Raw genomic sequence first — 7,830 nt, forward strand, 5'->3', positions numbered from 1 at the left:
TACCGAGATTGTTGTTAGTGTCCTATTTGTAGCACAGTTATCTTATCTCACAATTAGTTTAAACCATTTCGTTCAGAATAAAACCCATAACACCATAAAAATGTTATAATTATGTATGTTATATAATTGTGTTACAAAGTTTTAAGATAAGTCTTCTGTAAACACCCAATTTCAAAATACTAAATAATGCATTCTACTACTAAGTCACGCAATAATCAAAGATTAATGCAATTGCCTGATTTCCAATTCATACCATTTGGAAAAAATAAAAATAAATTGGCAAATTCAGAAAAAACAGCTTACTTTCAATTGTAGTCACAGTTTTCTTTCAACCCATTAACTTGAATATCTGTTATAGCTTGCAAACATTAATACTTCATGCTTCCAAAAATAATACTTAGCTTCAGCAAATGTTTGGCTAGTTCTTCTGTGGTATCTTTATCACGTTTAGTATTTAAAAAAGAAAAAAAAAACATTTGTTTCTAACAGCCCAAAAATTTATGAAAGGGGCATCGGGATAGTGATTTCAATGTTTAGACTTCCAAGTTACTAAGCAATGTATGATAATGCTGTTATCTTCCTTTGAACAATTTAAGATTAAAATTAAAAACAACATGTACACTCCAATTGCAGTTTGGAAAAATAATCTTGTTATAGAACATAATCTTTATAGTATAGTTTTCTCATGTTTTTTCTAAAAATTAGTTGCAATGGTCAGTGGCTCTTTCGAGAGAATTCGAGAGAACCTTTTCAAATGCAAATACTTATTTTTATATTCAGCCTTCATTTTGAGCAAATAATTCCAGCTATTATAATGTATATACTAAAAGGTATGTTGTAAAAAGTGTGAACTGAGCCTCGAGGCTAATGAAAGTCATTTGAATTTTTTATTTTCTTACTTTAAAGATCTCAACACAAAATTAACAGCACTACCGGGGCAATTAGAACTTTTTGCCTACCAATAATTGTTTTCATTAAGTTTTTCTTTTTCGATGCAAATTTAAGACCACACTGCAATTAAAACTGCCGTGTTTGTGTCGTATGTGGGCAAAATAAATATGAATATGAGCACCTGCTGTTGCCAGTAGACTCGATCGCTTAAACACGGTAAACGCAGACTGACTCTTGTGTGAAATTAACATTCTCTGGGGATTTGACTGACTTCACAGATAGACGGAAGCGAAGATACAAGGTAAATTTGCCGGCTTCGAATTGCTTTCTTTAAAACTATTGAAACAGGATTTGTACTTAAAGAAAACTCTACTCAGCTTCAAATGAAGTCTTTCCGAAGTGATAGTTTTACATAGCTGCAACGTTTGAAGCAGATCTTCAATTTATGTTACGTTTATTATGTTTTATAATCTACATTACTTCGCTGAAGTCCAGTGTTGAAAGACTTTAATTTAAGGTATTAAACTCGCGCTATCGGTGGGCTGTCTTCGTAATAGTTTTATCAGGTCTTTAATTTTGTTTGAATGTATTACTAAATGATTGTGCATTAATGAGCCGCGAAAATCCTTAAGCCTAGAAAATGTCTAACAGAAATTTTCAGCATAAAAATAACAAGTTAAGATTGAGCTAGTTTTCTATTAATTTTGCGTTATAATTATTCTTCGAAACAAACTGTCTTTGAGAACTGTGAGCTTTAAATATACCGAATAAGTTGTAACATGTAACCGGCCGATGTCTTATGATTTCATTAATCCTTGTCACAAATATCCCACACCGTTACCAACAAACAAATGAATTATTTCCAAAAATGGGACAATTTCCCTTACTTCTAGAATCTTGACGTTCCATACATTTTCCAAAACGAAGATTGTCTTTGCTCTTAATTATTTTTTTTCGACAAACAGGATTATTCTCAAGTGTGTAATAATATTAGTTTGTTTGTTTTTGTGGGAGCATGGCGGTGTCTTTGTCAGTTTTTATAGCATTTGTTATTATTTTAACTGTCGGCGAACATGACGATCCAACCTCGTATCCAGAGTCCTCAGGCTTTTTGGCCAGCAGTTGGTCACCTAGAGAACTGAGTCTTCAGGAGACTAAGGCTGGCCAAAGAGCCTGAAGACTCTAGGTAAGAGATTAGGGAGCTTAATTAAGCACAGTCGTTTGCGAGCCACGGACGGCAACCGGAAGTCAAATATTTCCTTTTTTGGCGTGGTTTTGCTCCTTACCACGGACGGAAAAGCTCTTGTTGATGACTGTGCCTGTGACGTTACAAACGCACCAAAAAGGAAAAATTCAATTTCCGTTTGCCGTCCGTGACTCAAAAACGTCTGTGCTTAAGTTCCCTGTCAATGATCGCGAACTGCGGGTCCACCATGTTTCCCTGTCAGCGGACTGTTTAGATTTTGCTTTGCTCTTTCCGCGTAGCCGTGGGTTAATTAGATCCTATACCTGAGGTGGCTTTGAACGCTTAAGACTTTTTTCCTTTTAGCTCGCACCACTTAACGTTTTGACCCTTTCAGAAATTTGGCAGCCAAAGTTTGAAAGGAAGGTTTACCAGAAATTGCAATATTTCTGTTTTTAATTTACAACACTTAACTTTTTTACGATAACTTTTCATGTCCCCTCCATCCCCCCCCCCCCCCCCCAGCCACTTCCATCTTTCTCCGGCCCAAGAATACAAAAGTCCGGTCTAAACAGGGTCAAACATTTACTCCCAAGAAATACTAGATTCCAAGACTAGATAGAAACTAAATCGATAATCTATGATATCGAGGTCCAATTCATAATAACTGTTATCCATTTATCGATAGATATTGGAAAGTGGGATTACCTCTAGCCATGACGACAAAATTATGCGACTATATGCTACATTATTAATCGATTTTAATTTACCTTGAATAATTTCAGCGTAATGGAGGATTACGACGTTCAGGCGTTCCAAGCATCTGTTTCCAAAACCGAAGTTGATCGGATCCTTAGGCGCATCCAAGGACATCCCGGTGTCATGGCACTGATGTTGACAAATCGCGAGGGGCTAATACTACGGTCAAATCTGGACATCACGACCACTAAGAACTACGCTGCGCAATATAGGAACCTTATAGAGATGGCCAGTTCTGCGGTACGAGAATTGGACCCCCAGAATGAGCTCCGGTTTATAAGGGTCCGGAACAAACAGCATGAGATCATGGTAGCACCGACTGAGGATCTGACTCTTATTGTGGTCCAAAACGTCCACATTGTCACGTCATAACAGTGTATGCGCAGATACACGCTCTGTACAATCCTATACTTTGCTTTATTTGGCACATAATCATTTAAGACCTAGGCAGACTTTTACAACGGTGTATGGGTCAAATTTCCGGATATTGATCCTGCATTCTTCTTTGAATTTCTTGCATGGCAATAATAATAATTATAGCCAGTGACCTGGCCTTATAATGGAGATGAAGCTAGAGCTGAATTTAGTAACGTTTATTCAAGACACTTGAGGTGCCTAGCCGTATGCTTTCCCAACTCAGCGATGCCTGGATAATACCTTGACCACTGACGCCATCAGGACCGGATTTCGTGCAAAAGGGTTTCCTCCTTCGCGCGGTGAATGCGAGAAGTACTTGCCGAATTAGTCCAAAACGTTTCCGTTATGCGTACAATTTACATCAGTGCTACAGTTAACTACAGTTGTCTTTCGGGACCAAAAAACGACTTTACGGTGCACAATGTTCATTCCTAGAAATTTGATTTTATCGATCCCTTCATTCATCAATAAAGCCAACAAGCTAGTCGTATCTCAGGGTTTTATTCACAAATGAGCACTTTTTACCATTGTGGGCAACATCACTGTTATTGAGCAGCATTACTCGGTATATATAAATCTACAAATAAACAATCAAAGTGTACATGTCTAGATCTACATCGCCAAGAGCAAAAAAACTGAGGCATAGCTTTCCTTAAGGGATATAACGGTTTACTGTTACAAACACAAAGCTAACCGTCTGGCTTTCCTTCCAGCAAAGACAGGAATGACTTCATTTAGGTCTATTTCCTTGTGTTTGTGAATATGTATCACGGATTGCGAGGACAACCTCGCATCTGACATAGCACTCCGAAGTGGCGTCTTAGGCCTTTTCATAAAGCTCCGCTCTGCAGCAAAAGTTGACACAATGTATGGGAGAAGCGTCTTGACTGCTACAGCAATTCCAGGGTAAAATTCTGGGATAGAAAAGTCCAGCGTCTCTACCAAAGTCTGGGGAATGCCACCTTCAACGGCAACAGCCACTTATGACGCCACCTAGACCCTTCTCGTTTGAATTTATTTATTTGCTTTTTATTCGTTTTATTTCATTTTATTTTACCTGATTTTATTTTGTTTTATTTTTGACTTTTTAAGGTACGCACGTGCGTATGTGCGTACAGGTAGCTACGCCCCTGTCTTTGAACAACTGAAAGCCTGGTGTATAAATGAGTGCAAGCGAATCATTAGAGAAACTTCGATTATGTTGACGATTGCCTGTTGCGGGGTTAAACATCTCAAGTCAAGGAGGTCGAGGGAGTGGGGGGAAGGGGAGAAGGTGGCAAACGCTGTCGATTCGTGACTTTATGCTTTAAACAGTCTTTTTGTTGGTATGAGAAAGGACCAGACTGCTTTTGTTACCTAGAACAAAGTCTGCTTATATAACAGACAAACGTATTTCCTGTTTTTATACTCCCCATCACTTTTCAAAACTCATTGATTATTAATTTGCACTGTAACCGTCGCGTCATTTTATCGACGAGAACCGACAATGAATAAAGAAAGTCTCAATTTTAGGCCTTAACTTTTAATTTAATCACAAGTGCTGCACTGGAATAAATTGCTAAACTAATGCTGGTCACAGCCGTGGCTTTTTCGTTGTCTTCCATACCACGATATGCACACACACATAAACAATTATCTCGGGAGTCTTAAAAATTTGATATACACACTTGTTGTTGTTTTTTTTTCCGGCCCAGGCTGAATATTCTTATTTTCTGCCCATTTGAGGCCGAAAATATTCTTGTATTATTCTTAAATTATAGCTGACGACATTTCCTTTTTAGACTGTATTGGGAGTATCAATATCAAAAAAAGAATTTATCATCATACTTCTTGCATTTTTGTTAATTTCTTTTGTGCTGTATACTGTACATATGTATTACATGTACAGTTCATCGGAACTGTCATTAGCATTGAGCATTTGGCTATAGCTAGTGCAGTTTTTTCGTTTTGATGGCTAGTTTGCCGTTTAGAGAAAGGAATAATTTTTTACGCTTACAGTTAAGAACATATAATTGTATTCAAGAGAGGATGAAGGTATTGTATTGTATTTACAGATTTTCAACACACAAATATATCTTTTCAAAATCTCAGCCTCAGGTTTATTCTTAAAATATTCTTAAAATTTCGCAAATTTCAGCCTCGATATTCTTATAAAATATATTCTTATATAAAAAAAAGTGTATTCGTTCCCGATTGGCTGTTGTATAATATATCAGATGGTAATGCGCCTATCAGTTCAGAACTGCAAGATCCCCTCCCTGGCCATGGGACACATCCAGGCTTGTACAAATCGGCCAACAACAACTTTCCAGCTTCAATTGACATCGGCAAGCAGCTGTTCAGTCTGCGAACAGGAATTTTTTAATTGTGTCTTCAAAAACTCTTTGAGGCCCCATTTGAGTAAGCCATTCACCCACCATAAGGCAAAATCCTCAATTACCACGAACATGCGCATATTCAGCTAACATCACGGAAAGGATAAATCCGGTTCAAATTCCCCACTCCCCCTCCCCCCCCCGGCAAAGATCAAATTACCGGCGTAATTAGACTGTTCACAGTCCCCTATTTTTCCGTAGAATTTTCGAGACTCCTACGCTTCGGTCGAACTCCCGCCATCAGATTGTAAAGGCGAGCGGCCTGGGGAGAGTGTCTAAACTATATACCAAGGTACTGCTACCAAGGGAGGCCTCGGTAGTTTAGACACTCTCCCCAGGCTGCCTTCGCCGTTAAACCAAGATGGTGGGAGTTCGACCGAAGCGTACTAGTCTCGAAAATCCCTCGGAAATATAGGGGGGACTGTGAACAGTCGACGGCGTAATGTCCTTCGCTGATTACTGATAACAAGGCAAGCAAGGCTGATTGATTCTTCTCTCATGGTATGTTTGAGTCTCAAATAATACCCTGAAGAAGAAAGCCATGCCTTCCGAAATATTGGAAAATATCATGACTTTCCTGCCGTGAAATCGGCCTTGCTCTTTTTTAGATTATTTGTTTTACAATTTTTTTGCTGATTAGATCCTTCACTTCAGGATCCGGTACTTTTATATTGTCGCGGTGGCCCTTGCAAACACAGTTAATCACTGGTTTTTACTGAATGAACGAACGAACGAACGAACGAACGAACGAACGAACGAACGAATGAATGAATGAATGAATGAATGAATGAATGAATGAATGGGTTTATTTGAATGTTTTTTGGTTCATCCTTTTTCCCTACGAAAATTATTTTGCCAGTTATCGTTTATCCCTAAAATTTAATTCCAAACAGCGACGATGTCACGCCAATTTTCAGAGTACCTATCTTTGCGTTACATGCTTTTCGATCACGTGATCAATCCAGGCTCCCCACATCAGCTTGGCGCGCGGTGTTTACCAAGTTCCAGGTGATCTGGTGACGTAACTCGTGGGACTGGGGAGAGAAATTTTAATGCCGTATCCCACAAACGCGCGCGGCCTTCAGTGTTGTTTTCGAATTTTAACATGGCGGCCTGTAGCCTTGAGAGGTCGGTCTCATTTGAACGTTAACTCACCTGGCACGGTACACATGACATGTAGAATGCATGCAGAATAATCCTCTATGTTTGACTAATGCAATTACTGAAAGAAATTGGGAGGTAAAGCCTTGAATGCTTCGAGTCATTGGAGAATGACCGAGTCTGATGCGATAAGCGATTGAGGACGGATTGAACCGTGAGCATGAATCTGAAAGATTTATTTGAATAATTTGGTTTCCAATATTACTTTAAACTGTGTTTATTTACTTTTGTGTCACTATTAAAATTGATATTTGCTAAAGAATGTCTTGATCCATTCTGGTATCTGTTAAATGTTCTTATAATTAGCTTGCCATGTTCGAATTCTGAACTCGATGAAGACGCGGGTGTCACAGTTTTGGCGGGCTTTTGAGACGCCGGCCGGTCGGCAGTGTTGCCGTGACTCAGGACTTCAAATTTATGTTGCTTGTTGGTTTGTTTGTCTTTTTTTGGGGGGGGGCAATTCAACCCCGGTCAGGTCGTTTTGTTTCGTACTTTGGCATTTAAATGGCTTTCCGAGCAAAGGAAAACTCTTGCAATTCGGAGACGGCCCTAGTACCCTTGCACTGCCCTCATAAAAACTGCGACAAGTTTTACGTGAACAAGAAAAATTTAAATGAACACTTCCGCTTGAATCCATCGCATAAACCAGACTCTTTGGTGACGACTCGAGTTCGTATTACGGCCAAGGAATGTGCAGAAAAATTCCTTGACGATGAAAAAAACCCATACTCTAGGAACGTTCGTGCTAAAGAATTGTGTAAACTTCTTACGGATGAAGAACTTCAACTGTATGCACTGCCAAGGATTGCCAAAATTGTGACACCCGTGGACTATTTATTACAAGAAACTACCGGTACACTAAACGATGTACACCAAAAGCTGGTCAAGCGAGGTGAGTAGACGTTCAAATGAAACTGAGTGAAACCGACCGCGTTACTCCGCCATGATAAACTTCGAAAACAACACTGAAGGCCGCGCGCGTTTGTGGGATACGGCATTAAAATTTCTCTCCCCAGTCCCCCGAGTTACGTCACCAGATCACCT

The sequence above is a fragment of the Pavona decussata genome, unplaced genomic scaffold (genome assembly GCF_977016875.1).
Source record: "Pavona decussata unplaced genomic scaffold, jaPavDecu1.1 SCAFFOLD_361, whole genome shotgun sequence".
NCBI classification, from domain to species: Eukaryota; Metazoa; Cnidaria; class Anthozoa; order Scleractinia; family Agariciidae; genus Pavona; species Pavona decussata.